The 17,085-nt window shown below is 41.0% G+C and overlaps 1 protein-coding gene across 3 annotated transcripts in view; it reads right to left on the bottom strand.

The window, feature by feature from the left end:
* NRP1 (neuropilin 1) overlaps positions 1-17,085 on the bottom strand; it is a 114,230-nt gene that overhangs the window by 93,103 nt on the left and 4,042 nt on the right. The window lies entirely within an intron of this gene.

The following is a 17,085-nucleotide window of genomic DNA, read 5'->3' on the forward strand; positions in this document are numbered from 1 at the left end:
ATAGCCTTTAACACCGACTTTAAAAAAAATCTAAAAACCAGCAGACAGCAAATGGTCTATTTAACACCTGGGAAAAGTAGACACACTGCAAGAAAATATTAATCTCTGTTCAAAAACAGATGATTCAAGCCCATATTTTTACAGGGCCTTTTAACTCAGACACCAATTCAGTGTTCTGGTTACTGGGTCAGGATGCTTAACGGCTGCGTCAAACACAGGGCGATGCACAAGTGAAGTCCCCAGCTCAATGACTAGGGTATGAGATCTGTTCTAACATCTGAGCACACAGTTGTGACTGCTTCTCTTCAGAATTTGCCAAGAATGCACATTAAAAGAGGCTGCAGGGTAAAAAACTACAGCTGCCTGACAGACAGGCAGCAGCCTCATTTTACACAACTCTTGTCTGTATTCCACTGAAATAAAAACAACAGGCTGATTCATAACTTTCAAATTATCCATGCAAGAAAAGTGGATTTCCCCCTGCTATATAATGAGAGTGTAGGAGCCCTCTTCCTCAGTGCCGTCCTGGGGAAACAGTCCACAATCTGCCCCCTCGCTGCAGCCAATACAGACCATATGCACTAAAACTGGCTTTAACAACCTACTTGTTAAGAGCTTTTTCATTGCATGTGCTTGATACGGTCCTTAACAGAGAAGTCTATTTTTGATCCTTTTCTCCAGATCTCAGTCTTGGGCCTGGATACTCTGGGAGGGTTTGCCATGCTGGCTGCGGCCATGACTGTATGCTCTCCTCATAGACTGGGGGGGATGCACCTTGGTGGCTCACCAGGGCAGAGTGGAAACTGTCAGACATATGCAGCCTTGGTGAGCTTTGGGCAAAACTTACCTCCACTTGGTATTGGCTGTTTTGGTCCTAAGTCCTGCCTGCCCTGAGCCCTGATACTGAGATGGCTCACCTTCATGTTCTTTCCTTAAAAAGATCTTTTCTGGGCTTAGCTGAGACCACAGAACATGACCCAGGTAGGGCCACCATGTAGGGACATGCTTGTGGCCCTACCCCTCAGCCCTTCTCCTAGGGTGGGTCAACCCTACATGATATTTCCATGTATTTTAAAATGGAAAAACAGAAGGGAACCTTCTTTTCAATAAAAGCATGCAATCCAAAATTTTAAAATTAATAAGGAGAGCTGGTGAGAAACTAATATTTACTTCAGCAGAAAGGCTAGGATAGGCCATGAAATAAAGGTTCTGAAACATCCTAACTAGGTCTTCTTTGGTTTTATGGAAACATTTGGGTTTACATGGATTGCTTCATTTTAGCTTTTGTATTATATAAAATGAAATTCCTTTGAGAAGTAAGTTGGATGAGGCGATTTCCTGAGGTCCTTTCCAACCCAAATGATCCTATGATAGAATGAAGCAAATGTAATACAGCTCAATAAAATTTTATTTTCATATAAGAACCAAAGAAAAATAATAAAATTTAAAAGATGTTTCAATATTTTATCATAAAAAATTGAATGAAATTCATGCCAAAATTGAATTGAATGCTGCCACTTTGTTTTCTGGGGGAAGAGAACTGAACAGTTTGAATTTAAGCCATTGCATGGCAATTAGCCTCAGAACCAGACAATGGACTTTGCCTGGTTTACATAGTACATGTTTACAATAAAACTTCCTAATATGATTTAAACTAGATTTTCCCATGAAAAATATTTTTTCTACAGAAGTCTTCAACTAGTAGCAAACTGTGTTACATTTTTCAGTGCAGTTCCCACACAAGCAAAATCCACCAGCCATCTATGTAACAATTTTGCTGATGCTGAGACTAAACTAATCTGGAAAATTCTTGTAGTACTTTTCTGGCAAAAGCTATATAAGATCATAATTTACTAAAAATGCATTTTCCCTCCAGGTTCCTTAGTGGCGATACAGCAAAAAAGGTGTTCCTTGGGATACAATAAATAAGCACGTGCATGTGTGTATGTGCAGATGTGTGAGATTTCTCCAGCACTGAAATATACAGTTGAGGTTACAGCAGTGACAGTTCCATTATAATCCCATTTTCACATGCTCAGAGCTTTCTGAGCTGTATTATTTTGTCACAGAGGTTTACATTTGGCCCCTAGCTCATAGGTGATATTTTTTTGAAGTTTCACAAAACCTATTAATCCATTTTTGAGTTACCAGAGGGTAAATAAATGCTTTTCCTACCTCTTAGATTCTTGTAGCCCTGTTATGCCATTGATTTTTACACAGAACTCTCTGCAGAATTTAATAGCAATCAGCAGCCTGATGTGCCTTAATGCCTTCCGCTGTGTGTTCAAAAATGGCTAAACTTGACAAGTTGAAACCTTCTAAGAGGCCAGTGCTCACTGAGTAATAGCTCCCAGGTCAGTATGGGATTATTATTTTAAAGTAATAACAGAATAAAGACATTAAGATTTCCTTGAATTTATAAAAATGTTTTGAAAATTAGTTTTGTCCCCAGAACAGCCCCTGAGTTTAGAGCTATACGGCCACTTCTCAGCTTGTGCACATCAGATTAGACCTACTGCAGTTATTGTAACTGCAGTAGGGAAGGATCCAAACAGTAAAGGAAATACAAAGCAGTCAGTCATAACTTCATTGACTTCACTAGAAACATGCAGACATAAAAATGGTATAGTTAAGTGGAGGATGGGATCCTTAATGTCAATGTTAGCTATTTTGCAGAGTATTTTTGTGTAGTATTTGAAAGAGAACAATCTCCTCAAAACATAAGCCTGCATAATACATAAAAGAACATGGCATAAGAAGTTTTTTCTGTGTCAGTCCACCTCATTTATCTCCAACACACCTGCCAGGGGATAGCAGAGGGACAGTGTAAAGATCTTTGTCCCAAACATGCCAGCAATTTGCAGATCAGGGTCTTCCTGAGCCAAAAGTCATGTCCTTGTGTTTAATGGCTTTAAATCCATTTTCTTCTCATTGGTGTAAGTTGGCTTTGAGGTCAAGCAAACACGTAGCCTCCATAACAATAGGACTCCTAATGCTATTTAATTTTACTCAGAGAAAAGGATGGTAAACTCAGAGGGGTTTTTTTGGCTGGGATGAATTTTGCTTTCTGAAAGTTTTGATTATGCAGTGAGGGGTGAAGAAATATAGTCAAGCAGTGAAATCAATATAAATTAATACTTCCATATCCTTTTCATTCTATTTTTCTTCTGTAAGTTTACCACTTGAGTGGGAGTTTCAGGGCTGTGACTGAGAACAGAAACAGCATCAGGAAGCTGGGAGTTTAGCAAGAAGCCAGCATTGCCAGCTCTCATGATTTTTATCATAAGTATCATGAAATTTTGTTGCAGGTTTTAAAGCATGAGCTGCTGATGTCATGGTATTGCCAAACTTCTCGTTTAAGGTGGAGGAATTTTTTTGCTATTATTATCACAGAGGAAATCCCCCAAAATATACTAGATGGAAAATGAAAAAGAAATCAACAGTGATTTTTGAGGTACAAGGATTTTTATAAAGTCTCACTATTTTTTGAGGCCTGACTTACGATGTCCAAAACTTGGAGTGGTCAATATTGAGAAAGAAAACTGCTGTGTTTTACTCAGGAGAGTGTGAGCTTTCATATCACCTATAGAGAGGTGATAGGGAAAAATGAGGCATCAGGTGGAATAAGCAAGCCACAAAACAGCCTGAAATGTTCTGAAAGGAGATTAAGAAACAAGGTGGATGACCTAGCACAGTACTTCATGCATTACATGTACTCTAAACCCAGAATTTTTATTTATTTATTTATTTATTTATTTCATCATTGTTCTAGCAGTACAAATGCATTTGAGAACTCATGGGCCTCTGCTCCCCTACACACACTGTGCGCACTGGAAGAAAAGTAATGCCCAAACTGAGAAAAATTCTACCAGATACACTTGCACCAGAACAGTGCTCTTCAAAGAAGGGTTTTCTGGAGCCTAAAATAATTTTTTTCAGTCCAAGTGAGATTGGGGAGAAATTTTGCTATTAACTTGAAGGAAGCCAGAATTTCACCCTATGTGCAAGAATGGGGAATGTTCCCTCCTGTTTTGGGTTTGTGTGGTGGGGTTTTGGTAGTGGTGGAGGGGCTGCCGGGGTGTCTCCTGTGAGGAGCTGCTGGAAGCTTCCCCGGCTCCAAGCCGGACCCGCCTCTGGCCCAGGCCAACCCCATCGGTGACGGCGGTAGCGCCTCTGGGAGAACAGAGTTAAGAAGGGGAACCTGCAGCAGGGGAGGAGATGGGAATGTGAGGGGAACCCCTTATGTAGACACTAAGGTCAGTGAAGGAGCGTGCAGGGGTGCACTGTAGGAGGGGATGCCCCTGCAGCCCGTGGTGAGACAGCAGGCTGTCCCCCCAGCCCAGGGAGGGGAGTGGGAGAGCAGATGCCCGCCTGCAGCCCGGGGAGAGAGGAGCCCACGCCGGAGTGGGTGGATGCCCCCGAAGATGGCTGTGATTCTCTGGGAAAGCCCATGCTGGAGCAGTCTGTGACTGAGGATTGGCCCACAGAAACAACCCATGCTGGAGGAGTTCATGGAGGACTGTCTCCCATGGGAGGGACCCCACGGTGGAGCAGGGGATGAGTGAGGAGTCCTGCCCCTGGGGGGAAGGAGCGGCAGAGACAACGTGTGATGAACTGACCACAACCCCCATTCCCCGTCCCCCTGTGCTGCTGGGGGGGAGAAGGGAGAGAAAACTGTGAGTGGAGTTGTGCTGGGAAGGAGGGAGGGGTGGGGGGAAGGTGTTCTAAGGTTTGGTTTTACTTCTCATTATTCTTGTTTTGATTTGATTGGTAGTAAATTAAACTGATTTTTTTTTTCCCCAAGTTGAGCCTGTCTTTTGCCCATGACCATAAGTGGTGAGTGAGCTGTCTCGACCCACGAGCTTTTCCTTATGTTTTCTCCTCCTCATCCCACCGGGGTGGGCGGGGGGGAGCAGTGAGCGAGCAGCTTCGTGGTGCTTTGTTACCGGCTGGGCCTAAGCCACGACACCCCCCATAGCAGACAGAGCAGGCCCAAAATCTTTGTGTCATCTGGTTCCACCCAATAACAGCTTTATAGAAGTAAGTTAAGAATGAATAACTGAACAGCTGCCCAAGGCGGCTCTAAAGTGCTGCTTTCCCTCGCTGCACATGAGAAGACAGCCATTAGCATTGCTGCTGCTAGGTTCACTACTCCTCAGGGGATGCTGCATTTGCAGAATGGCCTGGGTTTGTACTGGCAATATGCACACATTTGAAATTGCTTACATTTGGATGCTGTTTGGTGCTCAGTTTTGAGTTAGTGCTGTGTCTGTTATAGATTCTTCTCATCACGGATAATGTGTCTCTTGTGAGCATGAGTCCTATTCTTTATTTTTGTTTGGATAACACTTCTCTGAAAGTCAAAAGATTGCCACATGCATTTTTACACAGCAGTATATTGTTAAAAAAAATTAACAGCTAGAAGATGAACAAATATAAAACAATGGCAAATAACTATTATACTACACTACATTTCCACCCAGCAGTCTCTAAGGACTTCACAAACACTAATAAGCGCATCCTCAGATATTTGTAAACCAGAGAAATATTATCCTCTCTAAGGAAACTGAGGCATAAAGGTGATGATTGGCTAGCCCAAAATCAAGCAGTATGAGAGTGTTAGCACTTTAAACCGCCACAGTGCCCTAGCACCCAATCCTGTGTACTTCTTTAAAGCAGTTAGTGGAAAGAAAGGTTTGTACACATGACAGAAGGACTTTGGTCTTTATGCCACCTACTTTTAAGAAGCTCCTATCCATTCTGCCTGAGTATTAATGTCTGATCATGCTGAATGGCAAAACTTTAACTGACCTCACTCTGAGTTAATGCCATTTCAGCTACAATACTGGCCTTTCTTCTGAGAATGTCTAGGGAACTGTAGAAATGTAGAGTCAGCTCCTCACTCAGCTGATATAAATCACTGGTGTTCCACTAACTTCAGTAGAATGATCTTTGGACAAATTAAGAATATGGCCCATGAAAAACAGTTTCCTTTCTTTATGTATTTAAATCAAAATTATCTAATATCTTTCAGATGAGAAAGAGCTGAAGCTGGGATGTGGCAAGGAAGAATGTATTTTCCTTTCTATGCTGAGCATATGGGGACATGCAAAAGTTACCCAGTGATCAGATGTTTATTTTCAGACCACTCAGTTTGATTTCAGAGCATCAGCTGAGCTGTGGTCACACCTATGAGCATATTTTACTTTCTAATGTTGGGGGTGGGGGGAGGAATAACTAAGAGAAGGGATAAACTACCTTGTACGTCATATGGACTATCACAGGGTGAGAGTGTGCATATGGACAATTTCCATGGAGTAAGCGAGGTGCTTGAAGGTCACACCACAATAATTTATCTAGCTGCCTTGTGAGGCAAGTTCAAAAAAAAACCTTCCTGGAAAGCATAGTTACAGCAGGCAGAGGAACTGCTTAGCTTAGGCACTTTGCCTAAGCTTTTGTTCAAAGAGTAAAAGCTGGGAGAAAATGGATGTGTCAGTAAGTCCCCCAATATGCACATATATATATATATATATATATATGTATGTCTATATTGCAATTTGCAACTTGCAATCAGTAGGACAATCTAATTAATTTTTGCTAACAAATTTAGCTAATACAGTACCTAAAAACCTCTACTAGCATTTGTGACTAGTTATGCAACACCAAAGTAGGTCTATACAGTGTTTTTACAGACACTTCAGCTATACTAGTTTAGAAACCATTATAGATAAAGCAGTACAGTCCCTGCTACAAACTGCTGACATTAGCAAGGTTTATTCTGCAAAGTACTGGCATAAGACATCTTTGTACTAGAATATATGTAACCCCCAGTGCGTGCTGAATTGTTTTAACTATACACAAACAAAACCTTAATTGAAAACATTAATCAGTACAAAAATCAGTGTATGAAGACTAGGCTTTAGAAGGTAAAGATACAAGTCTCAAGGAGTGCACAGGTACACTTAATTAAAAAGTGTAAAAATGTGCAAAGTAAAAATGTAATAGCCAGTAGAAAAAGCCTAATTGTCTGGGAAATGTGACACTGGCTCTTGGAAGTAAGTTTTAAGTTTAGTTTGGGGGAGAGCTATTTATGTGGGAAAGGCTGAAGAGCACTGGTTTCTTGAATAATGACATGCTATGATGGGAAGAATAAGAAGCAATTTGGGCACTATTAGCTACACTGTTCAAGAGTAATAAGGAACTTGAAAATGATGTCAGAGAAATTAGATAAAGAAGACTATTATTCTGTTTGAAGGCCATAGCTGTGGAGGATAAATGAAAATGGAAACCAGTAAGGAATATAATACAATACGCTTACGGTATTTTGTGTTTGAGCTATTAGCAGGTGCAACATTATTGGCATCAGCGGGGCTGTCTTCACTTGCTTCCCAGCTCAGTGTTGTACTGTATCTATTTTATATACCTACATTACATAGTGTATGTGCTATTGAAACACAACAGAAGACTTTTGAAATGCATTAGAATGTTAGACTATATAGAGTGGTTAAAATGTGTACCTGCTTTAACTGCTTGCCATCTGAAATACAAGGAGATGAACCTAAATTGTCTGCTGTAAATGCATGTAAAGAAGTTTTGGATTTAAGCCCAGATATGAATATACAAATAGATAAAGTTTATAGAATTGTGACACAAAGTCTCAGGGGTTTTGTGGGAATGTCAAAAAACACTCAGCAATCAGAACATATGCCTGCCATGTTAATATATCTTATGCCTCTGTCTCTAAAAAAGATTATGGAGATGGTTGTGAAACAGAAAAAAAAGAACTTTTATTTAAGAGCTACCTTTGCATATTTTTCCAGACTTAACTAAAGCTACTCAAATGGAGCGACAGCCTAGAATTTCCTCTAAGAAGGGTTTTTAGCATGAGGGATGTAAGCCTCTCATTTTGCATCTGGCAAAGTGGAGTGATCGCTATGGAAATAGGCAGCGTAGCCTACGTTTCTGCATGGTGATTCAGCTAAAGCTTTTCTCAATTGCTGATCTGCTTCCCTTGTTACAGATGAATACATCAGAGGAAAGTCAGTAGAAGTTGACTGGCTTAATGACAGATTGGCACAAGATCCTATAACAAGGCAAACTTTGATTCTTACTCATGCACTTAGCAACTTGTCCCAAACCTTCACTATTATGAGCTAAGATTCTGGAGAAGAATTGATAACTTATTTATGGTGATTTATGAATTGAAGGGACAAAAAAGAAGGAAGCTGAATTTTCTACTGTATTGTAAACTAATCTGCAAGCATCTGAAATCCATTGTTATAAAAAGTAATTATTAATTTGTGTAGTGCCATAAATGTATGTCCTGACTATGAGCCCTGCACAAGTGAGTCTGTTGTTTTAATTGACTTCAGCGGGACTGCTTATGTGAACAAGATGAGCAAAACTTTGGCTGTTAGGGAGCATTTCTCAAAGCTTGAGGCAGAATAATCACACAGGTGTGAACAGACCTCTCTATTTTTCTCTAGGTTACTAACTTCCAATTTAAGAAGGAGTGTTGCAAAAGAAAAGAAAAAATACTATCTGTAGCTTCTTTTCCAACATGAAAAGCAGTGGGGCACTGCCCCAGCACAGGACTGAGCTGTGAGGGCAGTGTGTGCCCACCCCTGCAGTGGGGTGCTCCAACCCTCCTCCCACCCCAGAGCTCTGATGGGCTGTGTCTTCAATGAGGGTATGGAGCAGCCCACAGTGCAAATATACAACAGAGCCCCAGCTGCTGGGAGTGTAAGGAAGGGATTAACCCAGGCTCTCATTCAGTGTGAGGCTCAGCCCATCTGTATTTAGGGGAGGCATGGGGCATGTGGCCGCTGCAGCTCCACATCAGCATGGAAGGCAGCAGACAACCACCCAGTTTCTCCTATACAACAGCTGGTTATTGTGCTTCTGGGATGTGCACAGCTTCTTCTGGAAGAAATCACATCAAATGGGTGTCTCTTCCACATATGGAGATATTTTCTCAATGGTCCTTTTGAGCCATCTAAATTCTTCATTTTATAGCATTACGTAAAATACTTGTAATGCTATTAACATGCAAGATGAGTTTAAATATGTACAATCCTTTTCTGTTTAAATGAATTATTATAAAGCTCACACAGTTCACAACCAGCTTTGTGGATCACAGAGTTTCACAGTATCTTATGTGTGAGAAACAACCAGAAATTTGATTTTTTGAGGTTACTTTTTCAAAAACGTTTGATATTACCCATGAAAATCAATTTCCTCCATGGAAGTTTAGGACTTGGGAAGGGGGTTATTCTCACATTTTTGTGAATTCCTACAGAATAACAAATGACCTATGCTCCCAAAAAGTTGGCAGGTGACTTATTAAACTTCCCTCAAATCTCCTTCAGGAAGTTCATTAAAACTCTATTTGGAAATGGCCAGGTGCTTGCTTCCCACAGTGCAAGAGGGAAATCTGTCACCCTGTTTAAAAAATTGTTTGCTTACTTGGGATAAAGAAATAATCATTATACCAAGCTGTGTGGTTTTGTGATGGAAAACCATGGCCTGGTGAGAAAAGTGCCAAGGTCAATGCAATGAAAGACCTGTAGTGAACTCAGACCTGATTTCAGAAGTCAGTGGTGGATGGAGGCCAGGAGAACAAAGTCTTTTCTGTGGTTCACTTGAAAACACTTTTTAAGATTCTGGATGAAAATAACTCTCTAGCTTAAAAGAGTTTTTAGCTTGAAAAAATATCATTAGAAAATATTTTTATATGTTTTATGAGGATCACTAAGGCTGACAAAATTACCTTGTTTGACACTGGATCCTGACCTAAATACTATGGCCAAGTCAACTAACAGGAAAATGGTAGGGCTAAGCCTTTTTCATTCTTTATTCTGCCAAACCACTGCCTCTTGCAATCAGGATTGATTACAAACACCCAATTAAGAGGCATTTGGAACATGATCTGAACACTAATCCCGTCTCTTTTTCTTTTTATACCTAATTATCAGCCTTAAGATGGGTATTAGAGCTTTAATTAGTAGATTTACTTTAGGAACTTCTACGTAAACTAGGAAATCTATACTATATGCCTAAATGAATGTATATATGCACAGTCTTAGAGAGGTTCATGTAACACATATGCCTATATCCAAGTAGTTCTGTGAGATATATATGTCTAGACATATACATGTGAGTGCATGTATATCCTGTTTTCAGACATAATTTCATTCTTTGGAAATACTACAAAAGAAAATAATTGAATTTGGTTTTACATCAGCTGTATAAAAATCTCTGTATCATAATTATGAAATTATGATCCAATGTTATAGCTTGCAATAAGCTATAATTAAGAAACTAATTTTCAGCAACACATAGGTTTTTGTTTTAATTACATTAGCAGAAGAGAGGGGGGAGGAGAGGAGAGCAGAGTGGGGTTGACTGAAAACACATTGAGTGTTTCATAGGGCTAATGCCAATGACTCTGGGCTTCAATTTAGAAAGAACTCAGCCCTCTGTTCTGGATTTGTCTACTTCTGTCCACAGAAAGGATGAGGGATTAAGATCATGGGAATCCATATTTGACCCTCAAACTTTTTCCTGTCTGAATGGTATCTGGTTGTAGCACATCAGGACAGAATTCTCCCCATAGGTCACTTAACTGTCTGGATTAACAGAAACACCTGCATATATTTGTTATTATAATTTTAGTGCACTACTGTACAGGGACCCAAGTCAAGACTTTTATTGTGCCAGGGAATGCACCCATACACCTAGAGTACAAAACCAGGCTCTGCATCCAACACCTCAGCCCTGAAGGGAGGCCAGCACAGACTCTCTAGCTATGACCAGGCAATTTGGTCATAGTCTCCCTAATACCTTTTCCTGAGAAAACTCAAACTGTTACTCTAAGAAAGAATTGTTAAACAGTTTGACAATAGAGCCTTTCACAAGAGTTAACTGCTTGAATAAACAACAAAAGAGTCAGATTATTACACTGTGTAATCAGAAGACCAATATAATTTCCAGCTTCTTTCAACTCTTATTTAGTCTCTAAAGCACAACAAAATAAGAGCATTATCTTTAGGTACTTGCATCTGATACTTGTGTGCCATGCTGAATCCTGTAGCAAAGAGCACATACTTGTATATACTTTCATGATCCAGAACTTTTCATTTAAGAAAAAATATTATTTTTGTGTGTGTGTCTGTGTGGTAACATGCTCCATGTCTACTGCAACAAGTGTTTTTTGCTTCTCTGATCCTGTGAAGTCTCTGGGCTGACTCCTTCCCTTGGCACAGTTTAATGTAGCCTTCCAGAGGGTATCGAATAGCAGTGGTCACCAGCAGGGCTCTCTGGAGTCTAGCAGCACGCTCCCCGAGAAAGCCTTTCGGGTGCTTTATATAAAGTAGAGAAATGCCCTCAAAGTGCGCCCAGAAACATGAGATATCACATGGCCCCCAAATCCACTGCAACGACTCATCCTAAACTATGCCAAAAATACCTGTTTCTTGTTTGGGGGACAAAATGAAGGATGGTCCGTTTCATCCCATTAGTACTCCCAAATAATCTCTCAGTAACCCCAAACAGCTTTTGAGGGACAGATTTTTGAGGGAGACAAGGGCGTGGAGATGCCGCCCCTTTGGCCCAGGTACAGCCTTCCCAGTGGGTCTGTCGGTGCTGGGCCCACATCCCACTCACAGCTGCGTGGAGCCTGGCTTTGACAGAGAGACATTCAGGCCTTTGCCAGCCTCCTGCAGTGAGGTGCATGAGTGGGGCGGCTCAAGGTGTGTGGGCTGGGTGATTTAGTTAACTTAAATCAGCAAACACAGGAGCGTGGGCCTTCCTGGAGCTGCCCTCCGCAGGTGAGGAGGGGGCATTCCCGTCTGGCTCCGGTACCTCGTCCTGAGGCAAATTGCTAAAAGCCTGACACTGATGCCCAGAGGAATGGGGCCAGGCCATTAAAACCGTATTTCTGTCTGAAAGCTCAGAGGCCTTAGGTCCTTTGGACTTCTCTGCTCAACCATGGACAAATTTGGTCCTTGCCTCTCACAGGCCTGAACGACTCTGCTCCTTTGCTAGCTCTGCTGCTTACCTCGTGTTGTCAGCTGCAGTTGCCCCGCTGCCTGCCATGCTCAACAGCAGCAGAGGGAGAGGGAACTAGGAAGCTCTGACTGACATTTGCCTTCAAAACAACTGATACGGTTATAAACCAGTCCCACAGGGCCTGCGCTGCACCCCTCCTCGCAGCCTGAAAAGAGTCACCGGAGACAGCTCCGTGGAAGCGGAGGGCAACGATAATGGGGTTGCCCTGGGCTCAGACCCCCCCTTAAACACCTGAGATGTCCTTGGGGCAGTTTGTGGGAGCAGTTCAGGGCTGGTAAGCCCAGAGCTAGGCTCTAGCCGCACCTCTAGGGAGTCAGAAAGCAGTTATCATGTGTGCAGCCATTGACAGGACCCTTCTGACAGGCAGCCCTGTCAGTGATGTCCTTTACTGGTGGTTCTCCTCTAGGCAGGCAGCTAGGCCATGTGCACCGCTGCATTGCCACAGCAGCTCAGTGCCATCCGGGGCTCCTCTAACTCCCATCGGCTCGACCCAAAGGGCTCAAACTGCCTCTGCATGAGAGAAACACGAGGCACAAGGTCTGCACAAAGCCCGCCTCGCTGCATGGAAGAATAGGAATCAGGATTTAGACAAAAGTAAATGAAAGCCTAAACTTTGCAGAAACTAAAGAAAGGCTGAGCCATGGCTTGCCTAGCTCCTGTTTATTTTACCAGCTTCAGTTTGTTATACCTGCAGATTTATAGCATAAATCCACTGACATTATTTAGAAATAAAATGGATGGATGGGTTTCTAACATCATTCAGGTCTACAGGAGTTCCATGGAGCTATAGTTTCACTCTGTAGGTTTGGAGAGCTATGCCTTCCTCCTTACTCAAGGATCTGGAGGGGCTGTTTTCTTCTATATAAACAAACATAGGTATTTTTTGCTCTGTATTCTATAACTTGACTGCAATTTCTATACAGCTCTAATCTCATCAGTGTAACTAATCCCTGGTAAATGTAATATAAAGAATAATTATCTGTGACATCTCTCCTTCCACAACTTGAATGTTTCCAAAATGGGCAATTTTTCCATTCCAAGTGATTTGACAGCATTGTGTATACACTCTTTAATTGTCAAGCAAGGATGATATTTACTCTCTATGTCTATAAATGATGGCCAATAAAACAATTGTGCTGTGTGGTATGTCTATGAAAACTTTGTAAAACAATACAGTCAAGTCTGGCAACAAAGTCAATAATTTGTCAGTAAGGAAACCACTATTGGGCTTTCTCTACCCAACCCTCCACCTTTCTTAAGCCCTTTTCTTCTGAAGCTTCACATTCATTTTCTTAATGTTTTTAACCTAGTGTCTGTGAAATTTTTATTGCTCCCTAGATAATGACATCTGATCTGAATGTAACCACACACCTCTTTGCTCAGCAACATTTGTCACAAACCATTATAAATTATCATGCTGATAGTGTGCATTGCTGGGAAACCGGAAAAGTTCCATAAATTCAAAGTACTGTATCAGTGACATTCTTGTTTATTATCTAGGTATAAAGTTTTACTAGATTCAAGATGGCTACATTTACACAGTAGGATACTTCAGCAACACGAGACTTGTACAGCTTGCACTAAGTGCTGAAAAGCATTTACCACATGCAACAAACACTGGAGCATTTAAACTAATATGTAGCCATATGTTTTGTCTCTTCTATTCATTTTAACCATGTTCCTGACTCCAAAAATGCATGGCTGTTATTTGGGCTTGCTTGAGAAAAGGCAAAATGGCAAGAAGAAACTACTTTTCTCTTGAAGTACAACCATAATTCCTGTTTCTTGGCCTCCTGAAGAGGAGGCATAACACTCATTAAAGTTAAAAGTTAAAAAGAGACTGTGTATTTTTTCATTATGTATGTCCTTGATAACAATCTGTGGTTGACATGATTGTATACTTCCTGTCAAGACCCAGTATTTCCATTATGCTGGTTCAGTAGTTCTGGCTAGAAGATATTTTATTAGATGAACCTAGCTTGTGTGAACATATTTTTAATTATTTGCGTATCTTTATTCTTCAAAACTGTGAAAGTTGAGTCCTTTGGAATGCCTCCAGAGAAACAGGAATTTTCATCATGTTTGCTTGAAATTTAAAACAACTCAAATGGTTCTGATTGTCAGAAAATCATACATATATGAATTGTATTAAGAGTCATTTGAGAAATACTTATTCATTAAAGCGTAGCATAATAAGTAGGTAAATCAAGGGCATATTTTTAAAATTCATTCCAAACCCTAACATACAAAGAGACTAACTGGGAACAGCTTCAGTACAGCTAATGCTTAAATTTGCTGCTTTTGAGTCTCCTCAGAGAATCAACCTTTCACCACTTTTACATTTCAATACATCTAGGCCTCTATACAGAGTAATATTTTAAAAAGTTAGATAAGGTCTCTTGATTTTCTTGTTGGCACTACAGAACAAGAAGGTAACCTTTCCAAAGTCACATTGTTTCCCTCCCTGGGCTCCGGGGGTCCTTGTTATTAAAGTTGTTTTCAACACTAACTGAGGTCTAAGATGCAATGAACAGCATTATAAAGAGGATTTTGGGACCTAGGCCAGCAAACTAATCTTGTCTTCTAGTCTACTCTAATTGTATGGGGCATTTTTTGTTCCCAGACATGAATTCCCCTATCTCTCATTTTCTATCTGCATTTCATATTTAAGTGCTTATTAATTTCCAGTGCTAAACCTTTCAATAAACTAGAGTGTAACCTAAATTGCACAATTCTAGATTGCAGACCGAGTTGCTAATAAACTAAGTATATTAGGAAATCAAAATGTACTTAGCTGCAAAACCAAAAAATCTTGTGATATGTTTTATTGCATTAATCTCCTGTTGTATCCAATATTTGGTACAAGGAATGTGAATTTTGTAAGTAGACGCTGAAATTTCAAACCACAGAGATTGTTGACAAATTCCTGTTGATGAAATCATTTTCTGTTATTCTGGTCCTAAGTTTTTTTGGCACAAATACAATCCCTCTCAAGTTAAAAAGAACAATTTTAAATATCAGTGAAGTAGCAGCTGAGTAATTTAGCTTAGCCTGGAAGATTAGCATTTCAGCATAGACCAAATAATGGTAAAGTCATCACCATCGCACACTGCAAAGACAATGAAAACAACCCTATTTAGAGACTTCCTTGTACCCACTACCATCTCATTATTTCACTGGCCCCCCTTTCAGAGGAAGAAATAATGCAGGGGGAAGAGTGGACAATGAATATTGAGAAGGGAGCAATGGAGAGAGGGAATCAATCCCTTCCCTGGACCCAGTTCAGCTCAGTCTAGCACTGTTTAGCACAACACTATGCCACAAAGATTACTTGTTCTTCAAATAATTGTATGCTGTACACCACTTTACTGCTGTCAAAGACCATGTTGGTTTTACAGCGTTTGAAAAACATGTGTTCTAGCAAGGAGCAAAAAGGATTTGACACTGAAATATGCTTGATTTAATTTCCTAATCTTTATGTAAGAGACAGAGAGACAGACAACCATTTTAAAGCATTAGCACTGTCCCACAGAACGAAAGCAAAACCTGCATCAGGAAGACACACGGAAGTGAATAATTGCCTGAGTACAACAAATTAAAAATTAAAGAATGGGAAGCCAGCGTGTGAGCATATGGCATGAATATGAGCTGCAGCTCTAACACCACAGTAAAAACTCATTTTAACGAAGAAACGGGTTAGTTTTATGAGCATGGGGTTTTCCTGCATTATCACTCAACTATGGTACGGAAATGCTGATGTATAAGAGGTTATAAAAAAAACCAACAAAAAAGCAGCTAAGCACCACACTGCATCATTAAAGAACTTCATTTTAGAGGGAAATCAATAATTGGGATCTAAGTAATCAATTTATTAAATAATAGGAACAAAGATGTGCATGGTAAAAATTAAGTGCTTGAGTACAATTGCTCTCTTTCTCTAAGTCCAGTACTCTAACCTCTTGGTCTGTTACAACCACTCCTGACGATGCTGAACATCATTTTACAGGACCAAATCCTGTAAAATCTTGACTACTCCCATGAAATGCCAAACCCCAATGGCTATTGAGTTTAATCTCTTTCTGACATGCAGAGGAAACCTTGACTGGTAGCACTGATGAAAAATAACTCCCTCTTGCAATTGTCGTAAGGAGATGAAAAAACCATGATACTCAAGAAATTTTAAAATAACGAATCACTAAAATGAAACAAATGAAGTTAAATGAAACAAATCACTTTCTTCATGAAAGAAGTAGGTTGAACTTAGAGGGCTTGTTGAAGAAGAGAATCATCTGACCTTGTGTTGCCTTGTGCAAGCTATGTGGTTTACAGATTTGGGGAAAAGTGGAGAACAGCTTCTGGGAGGCTCTGACTCGCCTTCCCACTCCTGGAAGTAGGTGGTCAAAGGGAATGCAAGCACAGGGGAGCAAAGGGAGCCTCAGCTATCCCCTTCCTCTGCTCAGGGCACTAGTGTAGAGCAGGAGGAGGGGAAAGAAGAGCTACTGGCTATAAATCAGCAGCAAATGGAGAAAGGGGGAAGTACGACTGTGAGTCCTGCAGTCCACTGCCCCTTAATGGGTGAGAGTAAATGCCAGACTAACTGCGTTAAGAGGATTTGGCAATTTATAAATTGCCTGTTTCTGCCGTAGGCTGTTTGTAGCGGTGGGGTTACAAAATGAAAGGGGACTATTTTTAAAACTCCAAAGACTTAGTCAAAAAAGCAAGCAGGCCAACAAACATGCAGCGGTGCCTCACCCCTAATCGGGCCCCCGTAACGCGCATCAGCACCGTCCTCCCATCTGCGTGCCCACCAGGCAGAGAGAATTCAAGTATCCTTTATAACGCTCCAAAAGTTGGCGTCCCCACCAGGCAGAGAGAATTCAAGTATACTTTATAACGCTCCAAAAGTTGGCGTCCCCCCGCCCCGAAGGATGCTCCGCTGAGCGCCCCCTGCGTCTTGCCACAGCAAACACCGGCCGCAGCCCCTTGGCAGCCACGGGGGGGCCGGCCCCGGCCCCG

This window comes from Haliaeetus leucocephalus, unplaced genomic scaffold (assembly GCF_000737465.1).
Source record: "Haliaeetus leucocephalus isolate CR32 unplaced genomic scaffold, Haliaeetus_leucocephalus-4.0 Scaffold0, whole genome shotgun sequence".
Lineage (NCBI taxonomy): Eukaryota > Metazoa > Chordata > Aves > Accipitriformes > Accipitridae > Haliaeetus > Haliaeetus leucocephalus.